Raw genomic sequence first — 14,971 nt, 5'->3', positions numbered from 1 at the left:
GGTGGTAGTGGTGGTATTGGTGGTGGTATTGGTGGTGGTATTGGTGGTGGTGATATTGGTGGTTTTATTGGTGGTGGTGGTATTGGTGGTAGTGGTGGTGGGATTGGTGATGGTGGGATTTGTGGTAGTACTGGTGGTATTGGTGGTGGTGGCGTTGGTATTGGTAGTGGTGGTAATGGTATTGGTGGTGGTGTTATTGGTGCTAGTATTGGTGGAATTGGTGGTGGTGGTGGTATTGGCGGTGGAGGTGGTATTGGTAGTGATGGTGGTATTGGCCGTATTGGTGGTGTCATTGGTGTTGGTGGTGGTATTGGTGGTGATATTGATGGTGGTGGTATTGGTGGTGGTATTGATGGTGGTGGTGGTATTGGTGGTGGTATTGGCTGTGGTGGCGGTATTGGTGGTGCTGGTTGTATTGGTAATTGCATTGGTGGTGGTGGTATTGGTGGTGATATTGGTGGTATTGGTGGTGGTGGTATTGGTGGTGGTATTGTTCATGGAGGTGGTATTATTGGTGGTATTGGTGGTATTGGTAGTGGTATTGGTATTGGTGGTGGTGGTAGTGGTGGTAGTGGTATTAGTGGTGGTGGTAGTTGTGGTAGTGGTATTGGTGGTAGTGGTATTGGTGGTGGTGGTATTGGTGGTAGTGGTATTGGTGGTGGTGGTGGTATTGGTGGTGGTATGTCAGGGACTGTCCGGGACAATACACAGTCAGGGTCTTGGGCAATGACTAGGAACTGGGTAGAAAGAGGAGTACAGCGCTGCCAATGATCATACAAGAAGTCAGAGGAGAAAAGAGATCCAATGGGGAAGCCTGCACGAAGGAACAAGATGGCTAAGACTCAGAAAGGAAGGGCAGTCATGAGGCAATTTAGCATTCAGATAAACTACACCCAGGACGAATGTGCAAGACATATATATGAAACAACATTAACAATAAAGGGGAGGGTGGGGTAAAGCACTCATGAGCTCCACACAGTAAGACTGAAGCTCAGTAAGTTTCTTACCCACAATTTCTGTTACAGATACGGACTGCAGATACCCAAATATAGGATATGCATGCAAAGGCTGGGTCTGTGGAGCTTATACCTATGGTGATGTTATAAATGCAACTCAAAGACAATACTCACAATGAACAAGAAACACCACCTGGGTGGTCAGCTGTGCCCACGGATCCTGGCGATCAAACAGGAACACGCAAGGCAGTAACAGCAAGGGGGTAGAACTAAACACAAGCACAATAGAGAAGGAGCTAGCAAGGAGGAGTGCTTAACAGGAAATGAAGAAAATCTTAGTGCACGCTTGGCACTAGGTAACAAACATACAAGGCAAAAGAAGCAAGGCAGCAGAATAGAAAGACCACAAACTAGGAACTCGAACCAAGGAAATGGGAAGAAAGGCAGGGACTGGAGAGGGATATACTGAAGGGGAGGCTACAAGGGTATACTAGAATAGTGCAGGTTAAGGATTCAAGAAAACAAAGTAGCATAGAAGGCAGTGCTGGGGCAGGAACAAGAATTGAGCTAAAGCTCAGGAGTCTAGGTAGCACTGCGGGCAGTGCTGGTTCAAGAACAGGGAAATACTATAGCTAAGGAGTCAAGGTAGCACTGCATGCAGTGCTGGTTCAAGGACAAGGGAAAGAGCTACAGCTCAGGAAACAAGGAGTCAAGAGAGCACTGCAAGCAGTGCAAATCAGGAACAAGAAATAGCTGAAGCTCAGGAACAGGAATAAAGAATAACTATAGCCCAGGAACACAAGAAACAGGTAGCACTGCATGCAGTTCTAATTCAGATACAAGGAATAGCTAATTCAGGGACAAGGAAAATTTGCTGCAGCTCCCGAACAAGGATTACACAGACTAAAGAGTCAAGGTAGCACTGCAGGCAGTGCCAATTCAGGAACAAGGAAAACTGCTGCAGCTCATGTACAAAGAATACTAAGGCTGAGCGGTCAAGGTAGCACTGCAGGCAGTGCTAATTCAGGAACAAGGAAAACAGCAGCATGTCAGGAACAAGGCATAACTAAAGCTCAGAAAACGCTGGAAACAAGAATTCCAAACGCTCAGGGAGCACTGGAAACAAGGATCAGTCTCATCGGTAAACAGATACAATGACCAACCTTGGCCTGAAGGGAGCTGGGGCTTATAAGAGCTCACAGTAATCACATGCAGCAGGTGTGAGCAGGCTAGCAGCAGCCAGCCACAGGTGAGCTGAATTCCTCCACCCATCCTTGGCCTGCAGGGGTGGAGACAAAGCAGTGAGCAGGGAATTCTGGGTAATGGAGTTTCAGGCATGAGTAGGCTGGCCTCAAGTATAAGCAGGCTGGCTTTCACAAAACCCGGCATGGATTGAGAATGGATGTCCATTCCCAATAGGTGTCCAAATGGCTGGAAATCAGGATATGCATGCAAGGGTGTGTCTGGAAGCATATTAGAAGACTGGTAAGTCCCACTATGTGGCCCCCTGGTGGTGGGTACGAGAGTACAGGGAGCAAATTGTGACATGGTATTGGTATAGGTGGTGTTAGTGGTGGTGGTACTGGTGGTACTGGTGGCAGGGGTATAGGTGGGGGTGGTGGTGGTTGTATTGGAGGTGGTGGTATTGGTGGTGGTATTGGTGCTATTGGTGGTGGTGATATTGGTGTTTGTATTGGTGGTGGTGTTGGTGGTGGGATTGGTGGTGGGATTGGTGGTGGTACTGGTGGTATTGGAGGGGGTGGCATTGGTATTGGTGGTGGTGATTTTGTTAATGGTGGTGGTGGGATTGGTGGGATTATAGGTGGAAATGGTGGTGGTGGTGGTATTGGTGGTGGTGGTGGTATTGGTAGTGGAGGTGGTATTGGTGGTATTGGTGGTGTTATTGGTATTGATGGTGGTATTGGTGGTGGTGGTCATATTGGTAATGGTATTGGTGATGGTTGTGGTGGTATTGTTGGTGGTGGTATTGTTGGTGGTGGTGGTATTGTTGGTGGTGGTATTGGTGCTGGTATTGGTGGTAGTGGTATTGGTGGTGGTGGTATTGGTGGAGGTATTGATATAGGTGGTGGAGGTGTTAGTGGTGGTGGTATTGGTGGTGGGGTATTGGTGGTGGGGGTATGGGTGGAGGTAGTATTAGTATTGGCCGCTCTGGTATTGGTGGTAGTGGTATTGGTGGTAGTGGTTTTGTTGGTGGTGGTATTGGTAGTAGTGGTGGTATTGGTAGTGGTATTGGTGGTGGTGGTATTGGTGGTGATGGGATTGGTATTGGTGGTGGGATTGGTGGTGGCATTGGTGGTGGTGGGATTGATGGTGGTATTGGTGGTGGTGATGGTGGTATTGGCAGTGGTATTGGTATTGGTGGCAGTGGTATTGGTGGAGGTGATACTGGTGTGGGTATTGGTGGTGGTGTTGGTATTGGTGGCTTTGGTTGTGATGATATTGATGGTGATGTTGGGGGTGGTGCTGGTGGTGGTGTTGTTGTTAATAAAACAGGCTTTTGAAAACAAACCGTCAGGTGGCTTTAGTACTGATGACATGTAACACATATGTACTGTTGTCAGCTTCAGCCCTTTAGCACACGATTATGTGCTACCTGGATTTCACATGACTTAATTAGCTAATCATTTCTAAATTCATTTTACTTGAGGGGTTGAAACAAACATGGAATAATGCCGGGTTAAAGTGATTGAAAGCAGGCACCCGTGTTACGTGGGTGGCCAGGCTGCTTAAAAAAACACAAGCCGTTTCAGCTGAAGCAGCACATGTCCGGCCTGCAGTAAGAGAAACTCAATAAAGTAAACAGTGCTTACAGATCCCGTGTATCAAAGGAAGTAAAGGGGCCAGTAGCCATAAGACGTTACAAATGAAGACAAGGCCGGACTAAGTAACAAGCCTATTAATGAATCCGAAGGTGGCAGTTACAAAAAACAATGACACAAGCCAATGAAAAGTATTGGCGAAGAGTTGGTGCTGCTTCTCTCCCATACCCTGCTACAGCAGTCTCTCAGAGCTAGGAGTGCAAGCGTGCTGCCGCTAGGCTCGACCTAAAAATGGAAGTGGAATCTAAAAGAAGTATCATGCTTCCTGCCATGCATGACATGTATACTGGGGTTACAATCAAAGACTGAAGTATCTGTCTGCGGGGACGTTTTATGGTGACTGGGTTAGAGATATTAGGGGAGGACGATAACAACATCTCAGTCATCCATATTTCCCTCTGTTGTTCTAAGTATATTTCTTTTGAATGTTGTAGAAGTTCATTAACTTTACATGATTAATTGACACATATTGTCAGCATTATTAACGTTTCTCTTACAAAAAAAAGCTACAAGTGGAATACATACCGTAAACACAGTACGAGTTAATAAATTTGAGGTACTCTACAAAAAACAACATCTATAAAATTGCTGGAAACCAGGCTAATCTGACTTCAGAATAATTTCAGTCATTTTAAATGGCAGACGTGTATCGTAGCCGAAAAATATTTTTGTAAACACCTGCTTTGGTGTAATAGTGAAAAACACAAGTCAGTTTTCATTGAAAGTTCTCTGCAGCAAAATACTACTTTAATGTTTAGGTTGGCCTGAGCAGAATAATGGGTGTTTACATTGTTGGTTCCCTCGCTAGTGTCTTTGAGGAGAAATAAATATCTTGTGCACGACATTCCCACCCTGCCAAAACAAGGGGAGAGTGGCTGGAAATGGAGGCCAAATGTCAAACGCAAGAGGGAAGGGGTAGGCAAAATGCACTGTGGGAGAAGTAGTCCATTTTAATGATGCACTTTCCATGCTTGATGAATCAATCCATCAGCAACATTGCTGACTTTTTCAGACGTGTGGCAGTGTTTACAAGTTGACACCACGTTGGACACTTTGAGTTTTTACTTGGTGATATTATTTAGTACATGTGGGAAAGTTTGGTGAATCCCACATTCCTTTCTGTTACTTTCTGTTGTTACTTGCACTTTAACTGCAATGTTCTCTTTTAAGAATGCTTCAGCACGTGTTGACCTCAGTAGTTAAGAGTCAGAGGTAGCGTCCGGCTGCTGGAATGGATTATCTGGTGGGTGTATATTAAACCTATCTTGAAGTTTCATAGACTGACTTCGTTTCATTACTGGCGATGAGGATCTCTCCATCACCCACCATCGTACAGCTCTCTACTCGCCACAGGCTAATGGTTTAGTGCAGAGTATGAACTGGTTCGTGAGAGCCTGTGCCCAGACTGGTTGAGACTGGTTTCCCTCTCAAGGGAGTCCTTAGAGCAAAGATGTGGGCACACAGGAACACACCCAACAATAATCACAGGTTGCTCTCCCTTCCAGAAACCTAGGGGCAGAGTTGCTGGTTCAAAACTTAATCTTGTATAGTTGAGTGTCATGGACAGAAATAAGACTGAAGATGATTGGAGAGTCAAACAAAGGTGGATGCCAAAATGGGTGTGCGCAAAGACGACTGGAAGGTGGGTGACCTAGTTTTTGTAAAAAAGGCTGTGAGGTCTCCCAAAGGTGAGTCCAAGTTTTTTGGTCCTAAACGCATCATCAAAGTTATGAAAACATGGTTATGCTCACTGGTGGTTATATTTGGAGTATGTCCCGCCTTTCTAAATGTTTGAGTGGGGATGTGGCGATGGTGGCATTGGTTTTCAGACCTAGGTCAGACAACCTTATAATGGGTAGGGGTTGGGTTTGAGGGCCCAAGTCAGTCAACCTCATTGTAGTTCTAGACTTTGTCAGGGTGTTCGTTCTGATCTCTCTGGTTGCCCTGCTAGGCCCAGAAGACCGCCTGCACACCTGCAAGAGTATGTTCTTCAATAGAAATGTTGCCTAATGCTTTGTTTTTCTTTTAAGCTCTTTCTCTTTTGTTCCTTTCTATATGCTCTCTCCTTTGTTGTCAATCTGCTCTCACATTTTCTTTCCTTCTGTTCTTTTTCTTCTTTCCTTTTGTTTTTTTAATGAGAAGATGTGTTGTAACTTGCACTTTAACTGTAATGTTCTTTTTTAAGAATGCCTCCATGTCACTCTCAGTGCATGTTCAAAAGAAATAATAAAACAAGACGAAAAAGCAATAAGAGGCAAAACTTTATGAAAAAATAGTTCCACTGTAGCGAATGTTAACAGTATTTTGGCTAAGGGAAACTGCAAAGAGGAGCAGACGAGGAACAAGCATTGGTAAATGCAGGAAACTATGCTACAACCAATAGAAATGGAGAACAATTAAGTGGCAAACTCAGCAACCAATGAAAAACCAGGAAAAAGGGGGGGTGGAATGTAAGCCCCATTTATATTTATATTAAAAATAATAGATTTCACAAGCACAGTGCAACCGCTGTGCAGGTGAAACCTAGATACTATTATGTGCCCTCTAATGAACCCTTTCACATTTTATATAAATCTACAAGTACTTCTATGTTCAGAGCTGGGCTATACAAATTTTACTGCAGAGCATTCTATAACTTCTTATTAAAGTACATTTCAAAGTTTATTAAGTTTGATATCCGATTGTAATAATGTGCTCAAACTATACAATACATTGTCTTTAAAGTACTTGATGCAGTTTAAAAACATTTTTTCTTCATTAACCTAACTATGACAAATACTCAGTTCATTAAAAATATTTAAAAAATGTGGCAAGTTGATCCACATTTTTTACATTTGTCAGCAATTTTGCATTGCATATAATCTCATAAATCTGAAATGCAGTAATAATATTGGTCCCCGAAGAGCAGAGTGTCAATCTTTTTAGTACACAAGGCCACAGGAAAATTACAACAGTTGTTCTGCTAAGTCATAAATATGCAAAGAGAATAGGTGTGGGGTCAATAAACATCCCTGCTTTAAACCATTATGTGTGGAAATTGTATTACACTATAATCAATCTTCAGACCACTGTAAATTCCAAACAGAGAGAGAGAAAGAGAAAATCAGGACCGTCACAAAAATCATGAAAGTCTTCCGTCAATGTACATACAAACACATACACACACACACATGCGCACACACACTCAAATATGCTAGACACCTGCTAGCATTTCCAACAACACTCCTTATGTAAATTATTAATGAGTTCATAAAGGTCATAAAATCACAGATTCAAATAACAATATTTTTATTATTAATCATTCTTTTAGAAATCCAAATATACAGTTGACTTCAGAATAGTAAACATTGCCAGTGTCAAGTTAATTATTTCACACCACTTCTGTAGAACTTTTCTCCTCTTGTTTACATATGGTAATTGATAAACATCAGTTCAGATGCATTTACTATTGTCCTGTAAAGATATTACATTTTCTAATGTTGTCTACCACTGAACGCTGGTGATGGCATCACCAAAATTCAGATTTTTCTGTACATTCAAATAGATTTTTTCCATCATATAAACAATTGCTCCATATGTTGTGTTTTGAGACAATGTTTCATACCACTTAAATATTTCAGGTCAATCGATAAAGATTATTCAACAATCGTCTTAGTCAAGGGACTGGAAGACATCCTTTGGAGAAGTGAAATACAAAAATTTGACAGACAGTGAGGCCTGTAGCTGCTAGCACCTGACCTACTATCCCCAAAACCAGTGAATAGAGGGAAGTATCCCAAAGGTTGTGTGCAGACGATCATAAGCACTCACTATCTAGGTGAGGTCCTCACCTGTACTATACGAAGTGCACCACTATGTAACAATTCAATAAAATACAAGCTCTGTATCCAGAGTCGTATTCTTCAAATCCTCCTTTTATTTTGAATCACAATTGGTTCTAGCGTGACATGCAACATGTAGAGTGGATCAGCCAACAAGGTTCCTTCATTACAAATGGACTTCTTCCGAACATTAGCGGAATCCAATTATAAGAGGAGCTGCTGTATCTGAGACGTAAGTTGTCATCAGTGTCATGTAACTAACAGCTGGACAAATGAGTCCCTATAAAGCAGTTGTAGCTAACTTTTATTTTTTTTTCATTTTCCTTTTTTTTTTTATTTGTTCAGTTCAAACCCAAATACAAAATACGATGGAGCAAAGAGGGACATCTATACATTTAGACTTATTGTACAAATAAGCAAAAAAGGAGGAAGTAATACAATAAAGGATACAATACCATCATAAAGGATCGGACATATAGTCACTCTAACGGGCCCAAATAATCAATCATTGCCTGCCAAATTTTGATCCCCCTTTGCCTTTTCCTAGGGGATTTAATACGATACAGGTTATATTCTAAATAAAAAACATTATAAAACTTTGCCCTCCACATCTCATATACCGGTGCTTCCGGTTTCAGCCACATTGAAGAAATGCATAGGCGAGCTACGGCCATAGCCATAAATAGTAGATATCTATTTTTATAATATCCTAGAAAAAAATCAGTGTCATTAGATAAACCAAACATAATTAGCTCTCTGGAGATTACCACATCACAATTTAAAATATATGATAGAAATTGTTCAACAGATGTAAAAAATGGTTTTAACACTGAGCAGTCAGAAAAAATGTGTACAATATCTGCCATATCAGAGTGACACCTAAAACATTTCCCATTATAGGCATTGCCCCATTTCAGCATTTTAGCCGGTGTGTGATAAAGATTAAATAAAGTTTTGTAGTGCTGCGATCGTAAATTAGCAGACAAAATAATTTTAGCAGCCATATTGATAGACTCTTGTTATGTTATGTTATGTTATTAAAATATTTCTAGAGCGCGCTATCACCGATTGGTTTCTTGGCGCTGTGATCAGCAGTAACATGAACATAGAGGAGGGGTGCGTTTATTGAAATGCTTGTCTAAAGAGCCAGGTCTTCAAGGCTTTCCTGAAAGAGAGGAGATCTTGACAATTCCGGATCTCCAGGGGGAGGGAATTCCACAAGCAGGAGGCAAGGGTAGCAAACCTACGGCCTCCTGCGCGCTTAAGTTTGAAGGAGGGCGTCTGCAGGAGGCTCTTGCAAGGGTATTACAGGAATACCCAATCTATTACACCATTTAGACTCCTGTAACTCCATATCGTCCTGCTGTGCATTCAGCAAATAATTATATAGAGTCCTAATCCGTGATGGCTGGACATAGAGGCAAGATACTTTGGTGTTTGAAGATGAAATCACACTGTTGTAAGTACTTAAAAAAGTCGTGCTGAGAAACAGTGTATTTGCTCATGAAATGTGGCCATTATACCATCTTTAAACATAGAACCAAGACACACAATACCATTCTCCCCCCATGTGCGCATCTTACGATCCCAAAATATTGGAGGAAGCAATTCTACAGAGTCGCATGGAGTATAAAAATTAATACATCCCAAAGAGATCATTTTCCGAGCACCATCCTTTGAAGGCCGCTAATGTTAATTTGAATCTAGTTCTTTTATAATAGCTTGGTTCTAAAAAACGAAGTAACATTTGTCGTGATGGAGGACCAAGTAGAAGAGAGAAAATATCAGGGCTCTCAAATACGGGTGGAGTCCCCCCGATCACAGAACATTTAATGTTTTGCAGGATACAAGCCAGATAATATAATGCAAAATTTGGAACGCCCCACCCACCGCGCAAAAGTGGAAGTGTCATAAATTTAGAAGCCCTGCGTGGAGATTTCCAGCCCCATAAAAACCTATGAGCTATAGCTTGCAGTTTCCTCAATTGTATAGCAGACAACTCCAATGGTACCGACCGAAAATAATAAAGTACTTTAGGCAAAATAGACATTTTTAAAACATTGCGTCTCCCAACCAACGTCAAATGTAGACATTCAAGTTTTTCTAGCTGATTTTTAACAGATTGCAGTATATCTGTCCAATTCACCATAACCAGCTCTTGAAGCGACAGCCTAATTTTAATACCAAGGTATTTAGCCTCGGGAGTAACACAACAGTCATTGTGACAGAGTCCTGTAGAGCAGATGACCTGGGTTTTCAGTGTGTTAAGTTTGTATCCCGACATGTAACCGAACTCTTGTGTTAGATTTTCTATCTCGCGAAAGGCTGATTCTGGATCAGATGATATAACAGCAACATCATCGGCGTATGCTAGCACACGTATACTGCCCCCAGGCAACACCATAGATTGTATGCGCTGAGATGTCGCCAGCATCTGAAGAAGTGGTTCAATATACATAGCGAACAATAATGGCGAACATGGGCAACCCTGCTGTGTACCCCGAGTAATATTAACACATGCTGATTCCTGGCCTGACAAGCAGATCTTAGCCCTGGGGTGTCTATACATAACTTGTATAGCATGTAAAAATCGGGGTCCAAACCCCATTTTAACCATAATTGCCCATAAAAATACCCACGCGACGCGATCTAACGCTTTTTCGGTGTCTAAAAACACCAATCCAACGTTCCTATGAGTTGCCGCAGCATAGTCCAAAACTGCGATAACGCGGTGTATATGGTTGATCGTGCCCGACCAGGGAGAAAGCCATGTTGTTGATCAGAAACTAGTGTAGGTACGACCTGAATCAGCCGGTTCGCAAGAATTTTTGAATATAATTTCGCATCTACATTGATGAGTGAAATAGGTCGATAAGACCCTGGGAGATGCAGGGGCTTGTCTTTCTTTTTAAATACAATTATACTTGCATCATCCCACGATGGAGGGGGGTCTCCTGCTTGTGCAGCAATAAATGTCACCAACATATCTAATTTAATAATAGGAAATAGCAAATGATATATCTCTAAAGGGAGTTTATTGGGGCCAGAGGATTTCCCAAGAGCCAAGTCCTTAAGTGCAATCTCAAGCTCTTGCATTGTAATAGGCGCTTCTAACTCTTCTTTATATATGGAGTAAAGCTGAGGTAAGTCGAATCTATCGACAAACTGATCAATCGAATCTAAAGAAAGGTCTTCTTGAGTATAAAGTTCCATATAATAATCGTGAAATACCTGAAGAATACCCTCAGATGACTCAACTAGAACGCCTTGACTATTTTCTATAGACGATATACGCTGCGCAGTCTGACGCCCACGCATTCTTTGGGCTAGACATCTTCCCACAGTCTCCCCATACTCATATCTCTCAGCGCCATAGATTTTATATTGACATACTATATCGGGGCTCCAGACCCCATTAATCTTAGCCTTACATCTTGCAACTTTATCTTGTGATGCGCTACTATCTCGATGCATGCTAATATCCAGTATCAATTCCCGCTCTGCATTTGATAAATCAAGCAGAAGTTGCGCACTTATGTTTTTTTGTTTCCATTGTAGAGTCCACCCATAACTATATGTTTCCCCACGTAACCCCGCCTTGAAGCAGTCCCATACCATTGCATGAGAGGCAGAGCCCCTATTACAATCCAAAAACTGCTGGGCCCAATCTAAAACTCGGCGCACATAGGTTTCATCCGAGAGAAGTTTCTTATTAAATGAATACGCTGGATTTTAAGCAAAGGCATGTCTATGACAACCGGGGCATGATCAGATGTGATATACGTGGCATTACAGACATCCGAGCACCAGCCGCGAGATAACTAGGTATAAAAATATAGTCTAGCCGCGCACATTTTTTATGGGGGGGAGGAAAAAAAATTAAAGTCCGGATCCCTTAAATTTGCCAAGGGCCACCCGTCTACCAGCCCATGTTGAAGCAATAATTGCCGTAACTCTCTAAATACCTTTGGCTTCCTACCCACATAGCCGCTAAATTTAGAGTCCCAGATGGTCACCTCACCATGGATATTAAAGTCAACAAGTAAGAATAACGGTGTACCCCAAAGAGCCAACTGAACATTCAAAAACTCCAGAACGGCAGTATCTTCGAAATTTGACCCATATACCGTACATATCGTAGCAACAGCATTCCCTATAATACCCTCAGCAATTGCCCATCGTCCTACGCTATCGACTTTAGTCTTTCCCGTTGTGACAATCGAATGCCGCCCCAATATAGCCAACCCCAATTCATAGTGGATTGTTCTGAGGCAGCAAATACTACATACCCAAGTTCCATCAAAAACTTCCGATTCCCCCATGGGATATGGGTCTCTTGGAGACAAATAATATCCGGCTGGATCAATCGAATTTCATGCAACACTCGCTTGCATTTAAGGGTATTGTTCAGGCCACAAACACTAAATGAGCACATACGAAGATTATAGCTAGCCATCAAATCTTAATTGACTCGTTAGATGACAGCAACGACCATTGACAAAAAAACATACATTTACTCTTAAAGCCTTGTAGCTTTGAACTGAGTTTTCCCCCTTTAATCCCCCCAAACCCCCGTGACCCCCCAAACCCTCCACCAACCCCAACCAATACTTACCCACCCTCCCACCCCAAGTGACCTTCTCCCAAAACTAAGGCAAAAGGGCCTACCTATAGATGTGTGTGAGATCAACTCACAGTGTTTGGGCGGATCCGTATAAAAAAAAACACATGAGGGGAAGACCAATATAGAAAATCGCTCATGCATTACTTATAGCAACCCCTCACACTAATGAATTCAGATATTCCCTAGCTGGGGCCTCAGATGTAAAGAACCGATTCTGTCCTTTATACACAGTTTTTAAAGTAGACGGCTGGAGAAGAGAGACTTGTACACCCTTCTGTTGAAATGGAGCAATCAGCTGGCGTAACCGCCAGCGATTCTCTACAGTAGCATGGCAATAGTCAGGGCGTACAAAGAATTCAACCCCCTTCCCAGAGCGCTTTTTATCCGGTCTTGCACGGTCATTTAGTGTTTGTCTTGCCAAAAAGTTGTTTAATGATATCAAAACGGCACGTGGATATTGAAGGCCTTGCGAGGCCCGTGCTGGTCGCTGTCGAAATAGAAAATGATGTGCGCGTTGGATCTCCTGGGACCAATGCCAGTCCTTAACCTCGGGGAGGGCCTCCTCAAAAAGTTCAACCACAAACTGCTGGATGTCCTGTCCCTCACGCCCTTCGGGCACTCCCAAAATACGCAGATTGTTACGGCGAAATCTACTCTCCAAATCGACCAACTTTATATTAACATCGTCCTTCTGAGCCTTAATGCCGTCAATGTCGGTTTTGTTGTGTGCCACTTGATCTTCCAGTGAGGAGATATGCCCCTCTGCCTCTACCATTCTATCTGTAAAGTCATTACATGATTTTGCCAGCCGTCGCACTGTGTTCTGGAGTTTTTTGCAGGCAGTGTGAGTTCAGCCTTAGCCTCGAGGCGTTGTTCTGAAATGGCCTTCAAAATGACATCTAATGCAGCTTGACTTGTGGCCCCGATGCTGTAGCTGGCTTGATCAACAGAGCCCACTTGGCCCAACTGGCCTGACTGACCCAGCATTAAATCTTGATCCACATCGGGCATAGCCCAGTCCGCCTCACCCCAATTACTATCCACCTGTTGGTTCGCCACAGTAGTGAATGTAGTCTCCTTGGTGGTGATTTTAAGCAATGAGGTCTCCACCTCCTCCTCCAGGTCGTCCTCCAGATCAGAACCCCCAGACTGTTCTGAGAGTGAAAAAAATTCGCTATCCTTACTGCTAATGGGATCCCCTTCTAGCATATCCGCCCCAATTGCCATCAAAGGAGTGTCCAGAGCTTGTGTGCATTCAACACTAACAGCGGCATCAGCAATAGGCCTTGTGTCATAGCAGTTAGGGAGTGCGATGGAGGTACTGAGAGCACGGGAGAGACAGCTGGAGACAATACTAACTGCTCAAGCGCTTCCACCAAAGTCTTATCGCCATTGGTCTCCACGTCCAGAACATCAGGATTTTTGCTATCCATGCCTCCAGCGACCAAAGTTTTTGACACTGGGGCCTTTAACATGGATTGGAACATTTGCGGAATTTTCGGGGTACCAATTTGGCTATTATCGCCATTACCACTGCCATCTTGTTTTGACTTTGCGGCAAGAGCAGCCCGGGTTCTAATTTGACTCTCCCCGCTAGCTCTGGTTTTACAGCGAGCTGTTTTTGGACCCATAGTGAGCTTGCTAGGTTTTTACTTAGCGGTGTGTTACAAGAATAAAGTACACAAACTATAGTGCCCACCGGAAAAAAAGTCTTAGTCTGTGGTATCCGCAATGTGAAATAAAGTATAGTCAATTCCCACCTGCCAATTTTTTTTTTTTTTTAACTGCACTTAACTTGCACTGTAGACAGGGGCAACTTTGTAGCGAGTTTGTAGTGTTTTGTAACACCGAGGATCTCTGTATTCCTGCTGCCGAAGAACAGAGCCACTGCTCCTCTACCTTTCATCCGCCTCACCATGCAGCGTCAGCCTGACGAGGAACGCAACTTTTGAGCCGCCGCCAGCCACGCAGCTCCAGGGTCTACCGCCGGACACAACCTCCACAGACCACCACAGGCTCTACCAGACCTCAGCAGGCTCCACCAGGCGTCTCCCCGCATCTCCGCGTCTCTTCGTCTCCTCCCGCGAGAGATCCAGATACCGATGCAGAAAGACGCCGCTCTCCTCCAGCCGACAACACAGATGAGCACGGCGGCTCCAAGGTCCGAGCCGCCGGCAGCCACACCGCCAACTACGGCCCCCACTGACCACTGATGGGTTTGCCGGTACTGGAGTTGCAGCCCCAGAGCATCAAACAGCGCCGCACGCCCGAAACAACTCGCTGAGGTCCCAGGTAGGAAAAATCGCCGGACCACCAAACAGAGTTTCTCACATGCACGCCTGACCAGCAGGCGCCATCCTGTGTCATGTAACTAACAGCCGGAAAAATTAGTCCCTATAAAGCAGTTGTAGCCAACTTTTATTTTTTTTTCATTTTCCAGTAACAATTGCAAGTAGTGTACGGGACACCTATGGTTATAAGTACACGGGGTCCCACACAATTAAGGGCAGGCTAACGTGGACAGTCACGTCCACTCAGCACCTTGATAGATGCTGAGCTTGTAAATTCAAAGTGGTCCACCTGGAACGTATCCAAAATACATTTTTATAACCATATGTGTCCCATACACTAATTGCGATTGTTAGTAGAAAATAGATACAGACGCTCCTCTTATAATTGGATTCCGTGAATGCTCTGAAGAAGTCCATGTGTAATGGCCGAAACACATTG

Source organism: Lissotriton vulgaris, chromosome 1_1 (assembly GCF_964263255.1).
Source record: "Lissotriton vulgaris chromosome 1_1, aLisVul1.2, whole genome shotgun sequence".
NCBI lineage: Eukaryota > Metazoa > Chordata > Amphibia > Caudata > Salamandridae > Lissotriton > Lissotriton vulgaris.
This window is presented reverse-complemented; position numbering follows the sequence as displayed.